Genomic DNA, 19,489 nt, shown 5'->3' on the forward strand with positions numbered 1-19,489 from the left:
GCTAACCATCAATTCACAAGTGAATAATAGGACCAAGACATGCAAGCATGCTTCATAAACTTAAACAACCAACATAATTTTCAGCGAGAAAATAATCTAAAAATCTTTTTGGCTTTTCTCTGTACAAACATTAAAACACAATATTTTTGTCCTTTTCAAAATTTCTTATAAACGAAATAAACTTCACAATCTTTTTGGATTTTCGGATTTTTCTGTACAAAACATAAATCACATTCTTTTTGGTTTTTTTAAATTTTAAAATGTTCTTGATTTTTCTAAATATTTGAAGGAAAAAACATTAAAGAACAGAAATCACAATATTTTTGAATTTTGAAAATTTTAATATGTTTTTGGATTTTATCTATACAAATGAAAACACACTCTTTTGTATTTTTCTAGATTTTCACCCCCTAAAACCTAAAAACATAAAAAAATTAAGCTAAATCAACAAAGCATTTTAAAGATAATTATCCTATTTTTAGGATCTCAGCAAGAGTTTTCAATCCATTTAAGCCAAGCAAGAAGTTAAAACGTGTTTTATCAAACGCTTTGGTAAATAGATCGGCTTTTTGAAAATCATTGTGCACTTTCTCAAGATCGATTAATTTCTTTTCATAGCAATCCCGTATAAAATGATATCGAATTTCGATATGTTTCGTTTTAGAATGTTGTACGGGATTCTTGGTGATACAAATAGCAGCAGAATTATCAATCAAGATGGGAGTAGTAAGAAACTTCAAACCGTAGTCGCGAAGATGTTGTTGTATCCACAAAACCTGGGAACAACAACTCGAGGCTGCAACATACTCAGCTTCACCGGTTGAAGTGGAGACCGTTGTCTGCTTCTTACACTACCAGGAAACAAGTCGGTTTCCTAAAAATTGACATCCCGCAGTCGTTGATTTGAAGTTGATCTTGCATCCTCCATAATCTGAGTCAGAGTAGGCAGTAAGAAAAAATGTATCATCCTTGGGGTACCACAATCCGATGTCTGGATTTCCCCTCAAATACTGAAGAATTCTCTTGACTGCAGCTAGGTGAGTCACTCGTGAACTTGCTTGATACCTAGCACAAAGACAAGCAGCAAACATAATATCAGGGCGAGAAGCCGTTAAATACATTAGAGAACCAATCATAGCACGATAAAGGGTTGGATCAACGGAATCCTCCAATTCATCCAGTGATAAATTGTGACCCACTGGAAGAGGAGTTGAAGGGATTTTTCCGGCAGAAATCTTGAATCGGCTCAAGACGTCATTCACAAACTTAGTCTGATGAATAAAAATTCTGTGAGCAGACTGGTGAACCTGCAACCCTAAAAAGAAATTCATCTCTCCCATCGAGCTCACTCGAACTTTGTTTGCATGGACTTCTCGAACTCCTTACACAATGTGTCATTTGTAGACCTAAAAATAATATCGTCAACATAAATCTGGACTAGAAGAAGATCATCACCAACAGTCTTATGAAATAAAGTGCAGTCAACAGTTCCTCGTTTGAAGCCATTATCAGTCAGATGGTCGGCGAGCGTGCCATACCAAGCTCTCGGGGCTTGATGTAGACCATACAGAGCCTTGTTTAAACGGTAAACACGGTATGGATAATCAGGATCTTCAAAACCAGGTGGTTGTTGGAAAACACTTCCTCGTGTAATTCACCATTGAGAAAAGCACTCTTAACATCCATTTGATAGACCTTGATATTCTTATAAGCTGCATAAGCCAGAAAGATTTGAATCGACTCTAATCTTGCAACTGGAGCATATACCTCTGTGTAATCAATACCCTCTTGCTGATAAAAACCTTGCACCACTAGACGTGCTTTGTTTCTGACAATCACCCCTCGATCGTCCTTCTTACACTTAAATACCCACTTAGTCGGAATGGCTTTCTTAACTCTAGCAGGTTTGTCTATTAAATCCCAAACACCCAAACGTGCAAACTGCTGTAATTCCTCTTGCATAGCTTCTACCCAAGAAGGATCTTCAAGTGCCTTACGAGCTGTAGTTGGCTCAACTTGAGATAGAAAGCAATTGAATTTAGCAACATTCATGATTCCCGAAGAATGTAAATTAGTGTAAGTACATAATATGTTATTGTCACTTGATGAAGCAACTTGATGACGTGTACGAACACCCACATCAAGTTCTCCGATGATGTTTTCCTGTGGATGATATCCATGAATCCGAAGAGTGGGATTCTCAGGAACAACAACATTATCAAATAAGTTAGTGTAATGTTCACCCAACTCTGGAGATGAAACATTATCATTGTCAAGATCAATAACTTGAACTTCAGCTTGATCGTCATCTGAAGAAGTAGAAACAGTATCAATGGCAACTGGAGAAACAACTGGAGAGTCTTCAGTTGGAGCATCTGGTTGAGCTTCAACTGTATTAGAACTTGAAGAACCTGGAATATTTAATTGTTCTTCAAAGTATGCTCTAACCAGATCTTCATCGATGTTTTCAGTCGAAGGAGTAAAAGAATTAAATAAACTATCGTAGTCAAACATCTAGTCTGGACCTTTCCCTTGAGGAGGGGTTGTGTACTTTTGACAGTCCACATGGTACCATTCTTCAACACAGCCAGATGTGAAATTAAAAACCCTTTTCTTTGGAGATGCATATCCCAAGAAATACCCTTCGATAGCTTTTTCTTCAAATTTACCCAAATCCTTCTTCAACATTGTACACGGACACCCAAATGGTTCCAGGTACTTTAAATTAGGTTTTCTATTATTTAAGATCTCGTAACTTGTTTTCTTGAGTCGTTTCACTGTTAGAACCCGATTAAGCGTATAACAAGCTGTATTCACTGCCTCATTCCAAAATTGAACCGAAAGCTTTGAATCAGCGAGCATTGTACGTGCAGCTTCAATCAGAGTTCTATTTTTTCTTTCAGCAACACCATTTTGTTGAGGTACATAAGGTGCACTATATTCTCGGTGAATTCCATTTTGAATACAAAAGAAATCCAATATAGTGTTTTTGAATTCAGTACCATTATCACTTCGGATTCTCCTCACCTTTTGTTTATACAATGATTCGATCTTAGTAATAAGGTTTTGTACCAAAACCGGTGTTTGATCTTTTGAGCTCATAAATAACACCCATGAATATCTTGAATAATCATCTGTCACTACCAGACAATACCAGTCTCCAGAAATACTCGCACGATTCACTGGACCAAACAAATCCATATGAAGTCGTTCAAGAGGAGTATCAATGGAATTCAATAACTTAGAGGGATGTGTCTTCTTCTTCTGCTTGCCCTTTTTGCATGCAACGCAGTGATCAGATAACTTAAAATTCTTTAATGAGACACCCTCAACTAAGTTATTTGCCATTAAATAATTCATCTTTCTGACATGTATGTGACCCATTCTACGATGCCATAGAATCTAGTCTTTCTCGGTTGCTTTCGAGACAAAACATGTTTCAATTGATGTTGATATCTTAGAACTCATATTTAAGACATAAATATCATTTGATCGTGGTGATCGCATGACAACCATGTCCTCGGGAATAACATAACCCGGTTTCAAGATAAGACACTCTTTGTCAGTAAATATCGTAGTGTATTTTTTATCACAAATCTGCGATACACTCAATAAATTATGATCAACCTTGTCACAATAATTCACTTTCTCAAAAGTAATGTGACCATTTGAAACTTCACCCTCTTGTGTGATCATGCCCCCAGAATTCCCAGCAAACGCTACATAACCCCCTTGAATATTTCTTACGTTGGTTAATAGGTTGATATTCCCAGTGATATGACGAGAACATCCGCTATCCATGATCCAGTTTTCATCAGAAATGGTCTTGGATGAACCCTACACACAAACAAAAGTGATTAGTTCAAAAAGGCAGCCCAGGCCTCAGTCTTGGGCACCTTTTGGTTTTCTCTTTGATCATTAACTTTAACAGATTTCAATTGTTGTTCAGCCACTTGTGAATAAGTTACCGGCTTCCTAGACTTTCGTCTTAAATAAGCTGCCTGAACAATGTTTGAATTCTTGTTTTGTCATATAGGTTCAGTTGGAATGAATTTTGGTTTCACTTGACCGTGTGTCTCATTTACATGAAGAACCTTCTGAGGATTCACATCGGAGAACAAAATATGAGTATCATCAGCATATGACACATGTCGTTTCAGAATCTCCTTGACCACTGGAATTGGCTTAGATTTGTCCTTGATAAAAGGATGAAGATTCTGATAGTTCTGTTAACTACAATTCTTCACAACATGACCTTGTTGACCGCATAAAAAACAAGTTCGCATGTCTACATGATTATGTTTAGAAATAATTGGAATAAATGAAGCAGATGATTGATGATGACTCACATTTTTAGTCATGCTCTTAGCAAACTCATCAGATAAGTCAGATTTCTTCTTTAAATAAAAATCTAAATTAGAACTGTTTGAAAAACTTTTTAGTGTATCTGTTCCAGTTGACTTAACAAAATTAATCTTCTTAGATTGTTTTAAAAATTGTTTTGCCTTAGTCAATGGATCATATTGAAATGATGTTTTTGTCTGAGCATACACACGTTCAAGTTCTTGAATTTTTGAAGTTTCATTGACAAAAACACTCTCAATAAGTTCAGGTTTGATAATACTTATTGGAATATATTTTTCAGTGAACATTTTATCCATTCCCTTTAACTTAAAAACTCTAGCCGAAGAAGACTTAGAACTCGGAGGATTAATGAAACGCATTAAGTCCTCATCAGAAATCTTTGGTTTAACTGACTTCTTTGTCCTCACTGGTTTAGTTTTTACTATTTCTTCCTTGTTCATTTGAGATTTGAATGAACCATACACAGCTTTCTCAAACTCTTGAGGTTCACAAAGAATATGATTAGAACTAGGAATGTTCTTATTCTTGTGTATAATCTCAGGTTCAAACACATCTTCAATAATTACCTTGTCAACATTTTCAACAAAGACCTTTTTACTTTCCACATGAGGTTTTTTTTGAGGAGCAACTTGGGGTTTGACAATTTCAGGTTTAACCATTTTAGGTTTTTCAGAAATCACAGATTCCTTTTGAATCAAATCCTCTTCTTTTCTTGCAAAAGGATTAATTTTATAATCATTATGAAAAGGTGGTGGAATTTCAACAAAACCAATACCTTTCTTGGAATCTTTTTGTTTTCCAGATACTTCAATAATTTCATTCAACAGAAAAGATGAATTCCTAAATTTTCCCAATTTGTTCTTCAACTCAAGAACCTCATTCTCAAGCTCAGTTATCTTAGAACGATGTTTCAAGATTTCTTGAAACTTTTGGTCATTAATAGTCATTTTCACAGATAATTCGGCTTTGAGATCGTGGTTACTTGTCGACAATGAGTCAATCTTTTCTCGAGATCTCCTATGAGACTCAAGAGATTGTCGATAAGTATCCTTAAGAGAAGCAATTTCTCTTATAAGATTATCGTTTTGATCTTTTAATGCTTCTAACTTAGAGTTGTTAGATTCACAGTCAACACATGATGCTTTAACAAATGAAGTAGTAGAAATAGAATTACTGACCTCATTGATCTTGGCCATGCATGCAAACATTGATTCAGAAGGCTTGTCGCAAGAGTCGTCAGAATCAGATCCAGAATCATTATCGGAAGACATCACACTACCAGTAGCATCTTGACAATCTTCATGTAACCCAAACATAGCCAAATTTGCTTGAACATCATTGCATAGTAGCCATTGTGACCAATCATTACCATATGCTAACATTGCTTGTGTTGTAGCAGGAGATGGTTTCTTTTTAGCATCACTTCCTCGTGGTGAAGAAGCATTTTGACTTTGACCACGAGGTCCAGTGTATTCTTTCCTTGGCTTATCACACTCCTTCGCAAAATGTCCGAATTCTTGACAATTGTAACACTTTACTTTTAATTTGTTAAAACCCAACTTCTTGTTTAAAGCAGGAAGATCTTTTCCAGTTCTCTGCATGAATCTTTTAACTTTACGAACAATCATAGCCATGTTCCATTTTAAATCCATGATTTCTAGATCATCTGGATCTATCTGATCATAGTCCTCATCTGTTAAATCACTTGTGGCAATTTTACTACTCACTAAGTTTTCATATGAAGACATAAAAGCCGTCAGAAAAGCGAAGTTTTTTTCAGCTTCCTTCATATTAACACTAGGTGGTGTAGCAAATGGATTTGTACTTGTCGAACTTCCAGAACCACCCGAATTACCAGCAGAGTAAAAACAAACTTTTGGATCATTAAACATAGTTGATTCTTTTTCACTTGCCACATGAGTAAGAAAAGCAGTGATTGGAGAGATTGTTGAACTGAGAGGCATACTTCCACCATAGAAAGCTGGATCTTGATTTTCTTTGGAGGATTTTTGACACTTAAGATCATATTCTCTAGCTTCGATCTTTTGTAGAAATTCAAGTGCCGTCAAGTCTTCATTCATAAAATAATCATTCTCTTTCAAAACCATTAGAAATATTGAGTAGGAACTTGGAAGCACACTCTTGATAGTGTCAATTTTATCTCTTTCAGAAATTTCCATTTTCATCTTGTCCATTTCAGCAATTAAATGACTAAATCTTGTAGTCATCTCTTCAACTGTTTCTCCTTTCAATAAGTTAAAGTTTCGAAATTGAAACTTGAGCATCACTTTCTTACTTTCAGCTGTGTTTCCCATGCTTCTCATACGCAGATGTTGAAATAAAGATGCACATCTCTTGATACTACCAACTTGATGAAAGATATTTTCTGGTAAAGCCATAGTCAAAGTAGAATATGCTTTTATCTCGATTTCTAAAGCTTTCTTCTCTTCTTGTGAGTATTGAGAAACGGCTTTAGAAGTATACCCAATAGTATCATCACCAATCATTGGTGCAACATAAACTTCATCAAGACAATATGAGCAATCAGGATGAACAGATCCCAAATGGGCACGAAACCGAGGTTCCCACTTGGCAAAATCACTGAACTTCATCAATCTTGGACATTTAGAATGTGAACCTATCTTGGTATCAAGTTGCAACATCTGTTGCATCAACATGTTTTGAGATGCCAATGCATACATACCAGCCATATTTGACAAATAAATTCACAAGTTTAAATGATGTGAATAGTTATAGCGAACTACAAACTGTGGTTAACGAATCAATGAACAAGTATAACGAACTGTGAATAGTGTAGCGAATCAAGTCTTAACGAATGAGATGAGTGTTTTAGCGAATCAAAAGTCAGCTTAACGAGTCAACTTAACGAATCACAAATAAAATTACCGAATCACTCAAAGGACGAATGTGTTGAAGGTTTAACGAATCACAAGTCAACTTAGCGAATTGACCAAACGAATTGACCAAGTCAACTTAACGAATTGACCAAACGAATTGACCAAGTCAACTTAACGAATTGACCAAACGAATTGACCAAGTCAACTTAACGAATTAAGATAACGAATCAGCTACAGTTGATAGCGAATCAACACTGTAGCGAATTAAACTATAACGAATCAGGTTGTTATAACCGTTTGTAACAAACTCTGACACCTTATGCCACGTGCAAAGGTTGTTATGACACAAATCCCAAGAAGAACACGTGTCACACGAATCAGTTAATCTAGTTAACGAACTAGATAACACGAATCAATAACTCACACGAACTGGCTAACGAACAAGGTAGCGAATTAGCACTGTTGATAACGAATCACAGATCAAAATATAGCGAATCACCAGGAAGAAGATAGCGAATCACATTCATCTTCAAATCTTCAAACCTTCAAACGAAATTCCAGTAAATATGAAGATTAAACCCAGAAACTCATTAATACCAAATCTGTAATACACCTTCGTTACTCAATCAAATTGCACAAATAAACTACAAAAATACTCGTAAACCAATTCCGAATCCAATACACAAAACCTCGTAACCGATTAACATTTTAACCAATCCAAATTAACCAACAATCACACCCCTATTTCGGACTTAAACCGAAATCAAAATCAACCACACAAATCCAATTCAGATCTTAATTCCTCTTAACCAAACCTCAACAATACTTTAATCAACACAAATTCACTCTAATTTGTTCATAATTCATTCAAATCAAATACAAATTGATTCAAAATCAAACAAAACCGAAAAATAATCAAAAATGGAATAAATATAACACCAAATCAAGTGTAAAGAGCACCAACAGCTCTGATACCACTTGTTTGATCCCGGATTAACAGTTAATAACAATAACACAGATCTCAGATATGTGAATTATACTGTTAAAGATCTATCTCATAATAAACCTTGATTTAGTGTATTGTGTATATGTATATATTATCAATAATGTTAATATGAAGCTTGAGAGAGAGTAACTGCTTTCCTGAAATAAACTTATATTACTCTGTGAAATCTTCTCTCAAAAACTTAACTTAAAGTGAACAGTGGTTCACTATAAATAGAGGACGACCTGGTTCGCTAACATCCCCTAGCGAACCAGCTTCCCCTTCGTTACATAATATAACATAACAAACCGCCTCCTGATTCGTTAACATCCCCTAACGAATCAGGAGGGAATACATTATAATGTCTTAGTTCGCTAACATCTCTAGGGAACTAGACTTCTCCTTAACGAACTAGTCTTAGTTCGCTAACATTCCTAGCGAACTAGACTTAAACTTAACGAACTAGTTCAAAATAAACATTAAATATTACATAAATCATCAAATATACATTAACGATAAATACAAAGACTCTAGACGCAAAACCGTGCACTAACACCAAGACAGCTCGCACTGCATGGCCACCCTTGCCCATGTACTCCCGTTGGCATTTAACAGCCACTTTGCCCCAAGTATGTACTATGTCTAACACCACATAGCAGAATGTAATAAGTATAAATGACAATGTGCAACTGCGTAAACAAGTATATCTGGCATACCCCACCGGCGCCTTCAGTTGGGTTTGTCAAACCGATAGTACTATCCACACGTCACTGGCATGAAGTTAATCACTTGTGTTTGTGGGGACTTTCAAGTGTTAGTACTTAGATAAATCACACCATCACACGATTTCAGGTAAGTAAGTATACGTAAACATGCTTTCCAAGTGGGGATTGTGAAACTCACCTTATTGTAGTTCGAGCAGGTAATATACGTCAATAAGTGTTATGCCTCGATTATAACTCGTATCCTATAAACCAGACAAGTAAACCAAATCGGGCTGTATAACTAGTCTGGTTATAGCTGTTAGGCCCATAATATGACCATAGTCTTAGATTGTGACATTGTATACTATGAAATGTTTAAAACTGGATTTGGCTTAGTTTCACCGTTTTCCGAGCCTAGCCAAATTGATCGTTTACGCGTTTAGGGAATAGGTAAGATCACACAAACTTAAGTAAACATGTTGATTGTTAAAATGATTTGATTTATGAAAGCATCTTGAGGTTTCTGTATCTGGATTGATCGCAGGGTTCGTTTCCGTTTTCACACGGATTTGATTATACAAAACGCGTACAATCCATCCGAATTGTTCGGAATTCTCGTAAAAAGTTCGTTTTTATCAAATTCATCTAAAACTATGATATTTGACCACTTTTGACATTTCGACATACCAGTCAGTCCGTTAAACACGAAACTGCCGGTTTCGTTAAAACAAATATAGTTTAAATCTTGGATTATTTATAACTAATTATGTACTTATATATAAATTATGGAAATTTTTGTAAAACTAAATTAAATTATGGAGAACTTTATAAAAATATTTTTAGAAATTTTATGATTAGTTATCCATTTATAAAAATTCATTTAATGTGTTATAATTAAGTAATAAATAGCCCGTTCATACCAAACGACATCCGAAAAATCCGATAATTTTTCCAAGTGGTCTCAATATCAGTATTTATCCCCTGAAAAATCTCCAGAATCTAACTCTTTGGTCAAAATGCCTTTTGCACGTTTTTCGGCTATTAAAACTCGGTTAAAACACAATTGCACAAATAATACTTAGACATCTCCAAAGGTTCTCAAACTTTTCCAGTGGTCTTAATATGGCATTTATGGGTTAAAAACAAAAGTTCATAATTTTTCATGAAGTTTAACTATGTTTACAAAATAAACGCCAATAAACGATAATAAATTCGCCAAATATACTTCGTTTATCGAAAAATTACCAAATTTGAACAGGGACTCATTTAAATGATCCCTAATGTCCCTGAAAAGTTTCACAATCTAACAAAAAGCACGTCACAACCTAATACTAAACAGCCCCTAAACGAGTAATCCGGTATTACCTTGTCGGTTTTAGGTGGTTTTTGATAGCTTAAACGACTCTCTGGGCCTTGGGTTGCAAACTCAGTGTATCTACATATCATATAACATCAAACCAAGCATAAATCATCCATTTAAAATCCTTGTTAACTAGGGTTTCGGTTTTGGTATCAAACCGAACTTTCAAACCGTAAAAACGTTGTTTTCATGTTCTAATCCGTGTTTTTGACCAAAAATCAATATGTTTCTGCTTTGTAGACATGTTTAACATCAAAACATGATTTTACTTGATTTTTATGGTTTTTGGATGGTTAAACATGTTTAATACTAATCAAGAACTAATTTTCTATGTTTAAATCTTACTAAACAAGCTTGAAATCTTCATGAATTTAATGTTTACCTTTAGGGTTTTGGAAGGATGATGCAGAACTCAGCTGATCTTGATCTTAGTTTGGTTAATGTGCAAAATATCTTTACTATTCTAATATATACAACAAGTTACAACCAAGGGGGGTGTCCCACCCTTTTGCGGCCGCAAGTATAAGGGGCCCATTGGGCCTCTTTTTGGCCCAATGGTGCCTCGGTTTTCGTGCCACGCGTAAAAATCGGTCCAAAATTTAATTCGGGTTCGGTTTTCGCAAGAAGACTAGTTCGAGTGCGAAAAATAGCGCGACAACGAGTGTTTTTCAGCCCATTTTTGTAAAATAAGAAAAACGTACTGACTCGTTGTAAAAATCCAAAATATTTTCATGAATTGCCTAGAACATGTCATATAAGTGTTTTATAAATCTTTTTTGGCTTAACGGATGCTACAATGCTCGTTTTGATGTTAACGATTGCGTTTAAACTCATAGCGTATCAATAAACGAAACCTTTTTCGTTTAAATGGTTTTAAACGTACTGGGGCCTAAATATCAATATGTTAGCCACTATAATATATATATAACTCGTATGACACCTCAATATATATACGGGTCATAATTAGTATCGGTCGGTTACTCGTTTAAGCACTACGAATTAACCGATTTATCGTTTACTCGCTATGTAATGAATAAGGTATACCTTGTTTTGTCACGAATGTCACAATGGGACACGCCTCATCGAGGACGATGAGTCCAAAGGGGGTTTGTTTGTAACACCCTTGGCAAACACAACATCGTCCCACTCTAAGGCTATCCCACATCGGCCGTGAACAAGAGAGATCCTTGGTTCATAAGTATTGTCCTGCCTCTTAACATCACCAACGCATTTTGGGCAACCAAAAACAAATCCGTGAGCTCTTTGTGGGCAGAGCGGACAATATTAGTGGTGCGAGGGGCCGGGGTGTTACAACATCGGTAGCCCAACTGGGGATAGATTTGGGAAGTTACACAAGTGAAGAAACAGACAGCCCAATCTGGTACGCCCCTGCAACCACATTCGCAAACGAAGATGCTGTTGAAGACGTGGTGGATGGAAACACATGGGTACAAGCACGGCAATAGTTAAGCTACGGAGATGAGACCCACATTGCAAGTAGCTCAAAAAGCACGACATTACGCGACCCACTGATAAGATACATTCACATATTACTTAGCCACACTATCACTGCCCGTGGTCAAAGTGAAGGGGTGGTGAATTTGAGGGATTTATGGGCCCTGTATTGCATGAAGAACTACACGTCTTGGAACATCACTTATTTGTTCTGCAACGAATGCAAATGCAAAGAGCCGAAATACCCCGATTTTTAGTGGACCATGGATCTATAAGTTGTATAAAGCTTACAATGAAGACAGAGAAGGAACCCGTAGCCCATACCCGATTCCTCTTAACCTTGGCTTTTGTATCAACATGCTGATGGCCCAGCAGATCAGCAGCGACCGGAGGTGTGGAGATTTCATGATGCCCAGAACCAGATTTGGGATCCCGAGGACCCGGCCGACATAATCATCCAGGACGTTCCCGAGAGGATAGGAGGATCACCACATCCACAGACCCGCCACCGTGCTTACAACCAGCAGGGAGGCCCTTCTTCATCAGGGGCCGCCCCTAGCTCGTCACACGATTGTCGATACTCATTTGAGGATAAATTGCTGCGTCTGACGCACAACGAGCAACATAATATGTAGAAACAAGGCGAGAGATTGACCGGTTGGGATATCTCATGGATAGGCAGTGGGGACCGTTCGACCCAGACGCGGGTAACTGATGAGCAGCGGCACTGGTAGGTCTGGCATGGACATGGGATGGGTTGGTAGTACTTTTATGACATTATTATAATGGTTGTTTGAACAATTTACATTCTGTCACTTGTTTGTTTGTTTGGTTGGATACTTTTTTATGGCCATAGGTGTCAAGACATTTTAGTAGCAACTTATTTAGCCCGTACGTGCAGGGAATGGATGATTCCATACCCAATTTTCAGCAAAATTATGCTTGGTCTTTTGTGGTTGTTTGCAGTTTTATATTATGCAGGTACAAAACAGGAAAACGGACGAAAAAAAGGGGACGATCTGTCGAAATTTCGTTAACCCGTAGGGAAGTACCTTTCCATTTAACCCATCATACTTAATTAGAATTTTAATCTTCTTTTGAATCTTTTCACATTGAGGACAATGTGAGATTCAAGTGTGGGAAGGGGAATTACTTGACCAATTGCTTGATCAACTAATTATAAAATTCACTACTAAACTATAATTTTTTTGTAGCAAAGAAAACTATTTTTCATAATCAAACCAAAAGAAAAATCTAGGAAGTTTTTTGCAAATAACCAAACTAAAAATTAATTATAACAAAAAAAAAGGTGAAAAAGTAAAAAAGAAGTTTTGTAATATTGAGAATAAATTTATGCAAAATATGGCGTTTATACCCAATCCTCCGTTACTGTAAGATAAACCTCATACCACATACATATTTTTTCGGAAGCATTGAGTGAGTCATATGTTTCATGTGAATTAGAACTTGTCACAAATAGTCATTTCACGACCACACGAAACATTTTATAAGGAAGAAGGTAATATCACTACAAACCCCTCAAACCATTCTCCAGATTACAGAACCATAAAACCTTACCACTTAATCCCTCACAAACCGGTAAAATACAACACTGGTCATTTACCGGCAGACCCTAAATAACTGGAGATGCATTTTTTCGATTTCAATTTCCTTTGCTGCATGCATTTCGCAAAACCTAGGTTGCCTCCAAACTTAGGGAGATAATTTTTCTCTTTAGAAATGAGGTGAGGGAAATGTGGCGCCAAGACGAACAAAGGCCACGATTTTGTGGAGTTTCCAAAAGCGCAATGAAAAGAAGATCAAAAAGATACGAACGATGCTTAGGATGCGAAAACTGGTCCCACGAAGGAATATGTAGAAAATGTCAAACTCAGTCTCAACATGAATATACTGAACTAATGAGGGTGAGGGCTATTAGGCTAAAAGCCGATCGATCCAATAGAGTTGGGAGTTATGCTCAGAGCAGGATTGAGGAAGAACTGATTCACATTCTTGACAAAACTGGTCTTGACGATCTGACCTTAAAAGAGTCACTAGATTTGTTAAAAAAAAATTTCCAAACGGGAGAAAAGAAGCTGACTATTGAAGACATCTTAAATATTCCCGACAATCAGTAGAAGTTGTCTTTTACCATCCTAATTAATTTAAACCCTTGAACCACCACAAAATAACCAATCCCGGTTCAGACAAAACCAACCCTAACTACCTACTAATCTATGCAACCCTTCACAAAGGTGGAGATTTGAACTTGTTACAAACTTATTTTTCGCAGGTCACATCCTGACTATGAGTGTTCACATAAATACATCACAGGTATGATCATATATATAAACCGAGTGTGAGTGAACATTGTGAGAACGTGACGTTTTGCATAAATAGAAGCTCATGAAAAGAAATCATCTTTTTATTTATCACTACATATATTTCTATGATTTAAGTTTGGTTATTTTGTTTCCATTTTCTTAGAACTCTTTTGGGGGTATGTGAAGCAATGGTACTAACTTGCTATTTTAGAGAATATTTATAGATAGCTTGCTTGAGGACAAGCAAGGTTCGAGTGTGGGGATGTTTGATGTATATAAATATATACATCTTTTCAGCATCAAATAATCTCTAAAAACTGCAACTTCTATCAAATAAACTAGCTCATAAGGATACTTATCACACTAAAATACAATTTCAGGTAAACCCAAGTCTCAAACGAAGAAACAAGCGAAAAGACGAAGAAAAAAAATAAGAAAACACAAAAAAAAAAGAAACATGCCCCCATGCCCCAAGAAACACGCCCTCATGCATATGAACAAAAGAAAAGACAAAAATACACAAAAAAAGACAAACACTTAAGACAAAAGTACGGGGTCGTGCCTTCTCAACCACGGGGCCGTGGTCACTTTAAAATAAGACAAAAAAATTCAGCACATGTCAATAAAAAGCACAGGGACGTGCCTCAAAAGCACGCCCCCGTGGTGAGTCATCATGTACGATCTGACAACATGCAACTGGGACACGTGGACATGGGGCCGTGCCTCATTAAGCACGATGTCGTGCCCCTCTCTCCAGACAGCCTATAAATAGAGGCTTAAGTTGCACTCACTTGGTGTGCTTGAAGAAGATCGCTAAACAGGTTTCTCTTATAAAAACACCCACATTACAGTAATATTGAAGATCTAGTGAGGAGTTTGAAGGCTTGGAGGTTACCATCATCATCAACATCATCATAATCCATCATCATTAAGAAGGACGATTCATCCATATTTGGTTAGATAGTTCTAGTTTAATCATGTGTTTGTTATCATCATCTCTTTTTATATTCATAACAATGCTCATTATGAGCTAAACTCCATTTACCATCTATAATCCATGAAGAAGCTTTTTTTTACTTGATGATTACATGAAATATGTGGTTTAGTTTGGTATAGTACATGGTTATTTTGCAATTATCCATTGATGAAGAAATATTTTATCACTTAAATTCAATACATCAAGGTTGATGATTTATAATCATTAATGGTAATTCATGTTCTTGGAAACTAGAAATGGTAAAAAGAATACTTTGATACTTTATTCAAGATAAAACATGGATCCTTATGTTGTACTTAGAAATGATGAGATATAAGCTATGATCTATTCTCTAGTTTTGATCATTCTAAATAACATTGTTAACACGATTGCTTAGGTTATCATGCTAGTTAAAGAAATCATATGTTAATGGAATGTGTAATTATAATCTAATTAAATCAACCAATGGGAGGTTGTGTGAGTTAACTACAAACACTCGAAGTTGTTAGGATTGGTATTTGAGAATTCAAAGTCAATCATAATCATTCTAAATACCAAACTGCTTGTCTACTTAAATTGACAATAGATGGTAAACCTTCATATAATTGAATTACTCACTTATAATTTCTCTTCTTGACACCTATATATTATATATTTCTATTTTACAAAAAGTTTAAAAATCAACCTCAAAATGATTAAACCTTCCGATTAAAGTATGACGAAGATTCACTATTAGAAACATTTGTGGCCACTGATCGATACTTGGTTCTTACCAATACTATTCTACATATACGATAGGTACACTTTCCTATTTTGTGTGTGTTTAGTTTTAGTAGAAATCACTTTCGTAAATTTAAAACACGATCTTGTGCAAAAGCTAAAACCCCAATCAGTTATCATTTTACCAACACAACACGACACATCAGTAAGTGAGTTGAAAAACCTTTATCACAGATCTGAGAAATGCTCAGCAGACTGTTTTTCAACTCAGGAACAAAATTAACATTTTCAAACTTTAAAAAACCATTACTTGCAGTGCCCTTCTGCATAATCTTCCCTTTCTCTCCTCCCGCAAAGGAAACGTACCCACCGTTAAAAATTTGAATGTCGTGTAGTTGGGAAATGTCTCCTGTCATGTGCTTGGAACAACCACTATCAACATACCAAGTTCTGATGATATTTCTCCATAGCTGTTCCTGCACAATATGCAGTATCAGTTAGTTTTTGGTACCCAGTCCATAGTAATACTTGGTGAACCTGATTCTTCTAAGGTTGTCACGGGTTGCCAAGACATATCTTTCCGATCACCTAATATGGGATTTGATGCCTCTTTCACTAGATACTTAGGCAACCATTCATGTCTACCATTATAAGATTTACTATTATTTGTACAAATGGATGACTTGGTCTCTGGTTTGCAAGTGGGAGACACAGATGATTTTGTCTTCCTTTCTTGTTTCGGTTTAGGAACCGTGTTCGTTTTGTTACCGAAGCACTGTTTCTACCACCTTTACGAAAAATGATAGGCTTGGTCTGTTGAGGAATAAACCTACTAGATTTGTTTCTATTCCAGTCACCGTCAGAGAGATTAGCCTGGTGATACCTGAAATCTCGTCGATAGGTATTACGAGGCATACTTCTCCGATAGAATACATAATTTGGGACATATGGACATTGTGGACAATTTCTAGCAATATGACCAGGAGTGCCACAATTAAAACGTGTTTGACGTTTTATATGAAATTCATTGTGGTCAACTCCCTGTCTGGACCTGTTGTGTGGACCATTTTTCTTTGCCTGGTGTTTACCGCTTGACACATTGTTTGGTTTATCACCCTGTTTATCATTTGAGCATCCCTCTTTAACAAACTTAGGCAATGAGTATTTATTAGAATTTTTTGATTTTCTAAACTTATTAAAAACCAAATCACCAGAATTCAAAGTTTTAACGTAATCAACCACACAATTGTCTTTGCTCTTAAAACCGGAGCCCACACAAACAGTCGGAATAACAGAATTCAAAACAGGTAAATTTAAAGAAGCATCGGAATTAATGCCATTATTAGTTGAAACACATGAAACATCATCCTCATCATTCCAATCATCAATGATTACTTTATCTGCACATGAGGCAAACACATTATAATCGTTCACTCCTAAAGTGGGCGCTGTAGCTTTTACTGAATCGGAAATAGCTTTATCATTTTTAGCTCGTTTACCATACTGCATGTCTTTTATCTTATCTTCCTGTTCTTTGGTAATAGGAAGACTAGAGTAGTTGTCATTTTATGGTGGGGGTACGAGACTGTAACCTATACCCTCACCTTCGTTTTCTTTCCACCATAATTGATTTTCGATCATGGAATTGACCAATTTAATGGATCCATCAAAATTTCTAAAGTCCAGTTCAGCCCGTTTAAATTTATTAGTTAGATATGAAATTTCTAACTTAGTGGCTTCTAGTTCAACAGTTAATTCAATATTTTTTTGTTTGACATATAGGTGGTGACAACATTTTATACTTAAGTATGATATGAGTTTAGAAAAATCCTTAATCCGTGCTTCTATTTTTTCTTTGAAAGCTCTCTCATTTTTCGTGAGATTATAATTTTCGGATTTTACTACTTCCATTTCTCTAAGCAAATTACTATTATGAAACTTGTAGAGATCTACTTTATTGATGCAAGCTTGAAAACATAGTTAAGAACTTACATCGGATGAGTTGGAGGGAGTGAAGGCCATGAAGGCAAATTGATGCTCCTTAACTTGTTCCTCGCCTACATTCTCTTCTTCAACACATTCAACACGAGCAAAGTTGGCAGTATGATTATTTATGTTGTGGGCTGCCATCTGATCATTCCAGGAGAATTGTTGAACTACCATACCTTGTTCACCTTCAGCAGTACCTGTCCCATTTTCTCCTCTTGCATTTCCCACTAGAACCAACGCCCTTTCCATGTTTCCTTCCTTTGTTGGATTGGTGCATTCATGAGCAAAATGACCCAGCTCGTGACAGGTGTAACACCTCAGACTATCCTTCTAAGACCCACCTTCTGATTAATTGGCACGTTCCAATTGTTTCTGCCCGTTCTCTTAGTAAACTTGTTTTTACGAAACATTGCCATGGCCATTAGCCAAGAGATATCCATTTCTTCTAGATCATCAGGATGAATTTGATCAAGCTCAGTAGCTATTACTGGTTGGACCAGATCTCCAGCAAGGAACGCGTTGTAGCAATTCATTAACCCCGACATCAAGGAAATGTTTTCCTGAGTTTCCTTTGAGATAGAAAGAATCTGACTGGACCCTGACTAGAAGAGGCACCAGATGTTTGAGGTTTAACGATGGTAGTAGGTTGTTGAGCATGTTTAGGAAAGAACACTAGAGCTGGTTGCATTAAATCTTGAGAGAATTGACTCTGAGCGGATTTAAACATTGAAAAGTTGTTTTGAGGTTGATCCTGCTGATTATGTTGCCCTTGAGTAGCTTTGAACATTGAGAAGCTGTCTTGTGAAATAAGTGCATTATTGGAAGCAACACTATAGCCAGGTGCATTGTAGGAGTTTGCATGGTTTATGGCACGTTGCTTGTCATCCATGTCACAAGCCTTGATGATTGCCATAACTTCTGACAGTGTTAGCCTGTTGAGATCTTTCGTCTTCTTAATTACTGCAACGTTCATATCCCAACTTTGAGGCATGGAGCTTACCAGCTTATTGTTTGTTTCAGCTGTTGTTAGATTGATATTTTCATATCTCATCTCACTCACAAGAGCTATGAACCTATGCAGCTGAGTTTCCAACAAATCTCCCAGAACGTGATTAAACATGTTAAACATTTTGTCGCAAGAGATCTTGACTTCTCCTCATGTCCTCATTACCCTCATATACTTCAATCAAGGCTTCCCATAGTGCCTTAGTAGACTGTAGTTCTCTAAATCCCAAGGCAATCTCAAGTGAGAGTGTCATTGTCAACGTTGAAAGTGCCTTTTCATCTTCTTCCATTTTCTCAAAATTAGCATCATCATACATTTCAATAGGCTTTACATGAACTTCCTCAGAGTTCTCACGTTGGTAGGTGATAGCTTGAGGACCTCTAACAATACTTCTCCAAACTTTGGCATCTTTCATTTTAACTTATTTCTCAAATCTGAACTTCCACTCGCTAAACCCCTCATGAGACAGCAGACGAGGTATGCGAGTAGCAGTTCCCTTTATGGAGTCCAGCTCTTGATGAAGTGTAGCATTTGATGACCCATTACTATTAGTTAGTTGGTCCATTTTAACACTAACAATATTAGTCTAGTAGATTGATTCCAAGTATTTTTCAAAGCCCAATAGATCTCGGCCCAAATGCAATCCAACCGAGAACCAAGGATAATGAAAGAGAACAACTAGACGAAAACTAACGTTGACCGAAAACAAGTATTGATCGAGAACTCTGAAATTAAACTGAGAACTAT

The sequence above is a fragment of the Bidens hawaiensis genome, unplaced genomic scaffold (genome assembly GCF_021521415.1).
Source record: "Bidens hawaiensis isolate Kalapana, Puna unplaced genomic scaffold, B.hawaiensis_p1.1 tig00014831_1, whole genome shotgun sequence".
NCBI classification, from domain to species: domain Eukaryota; kingdom Viridiplantae; phylum Streptophyta; class Magnoliopsida; order Asterales; family Asteraceae; genus Bidens; species Bidens hawaiensis.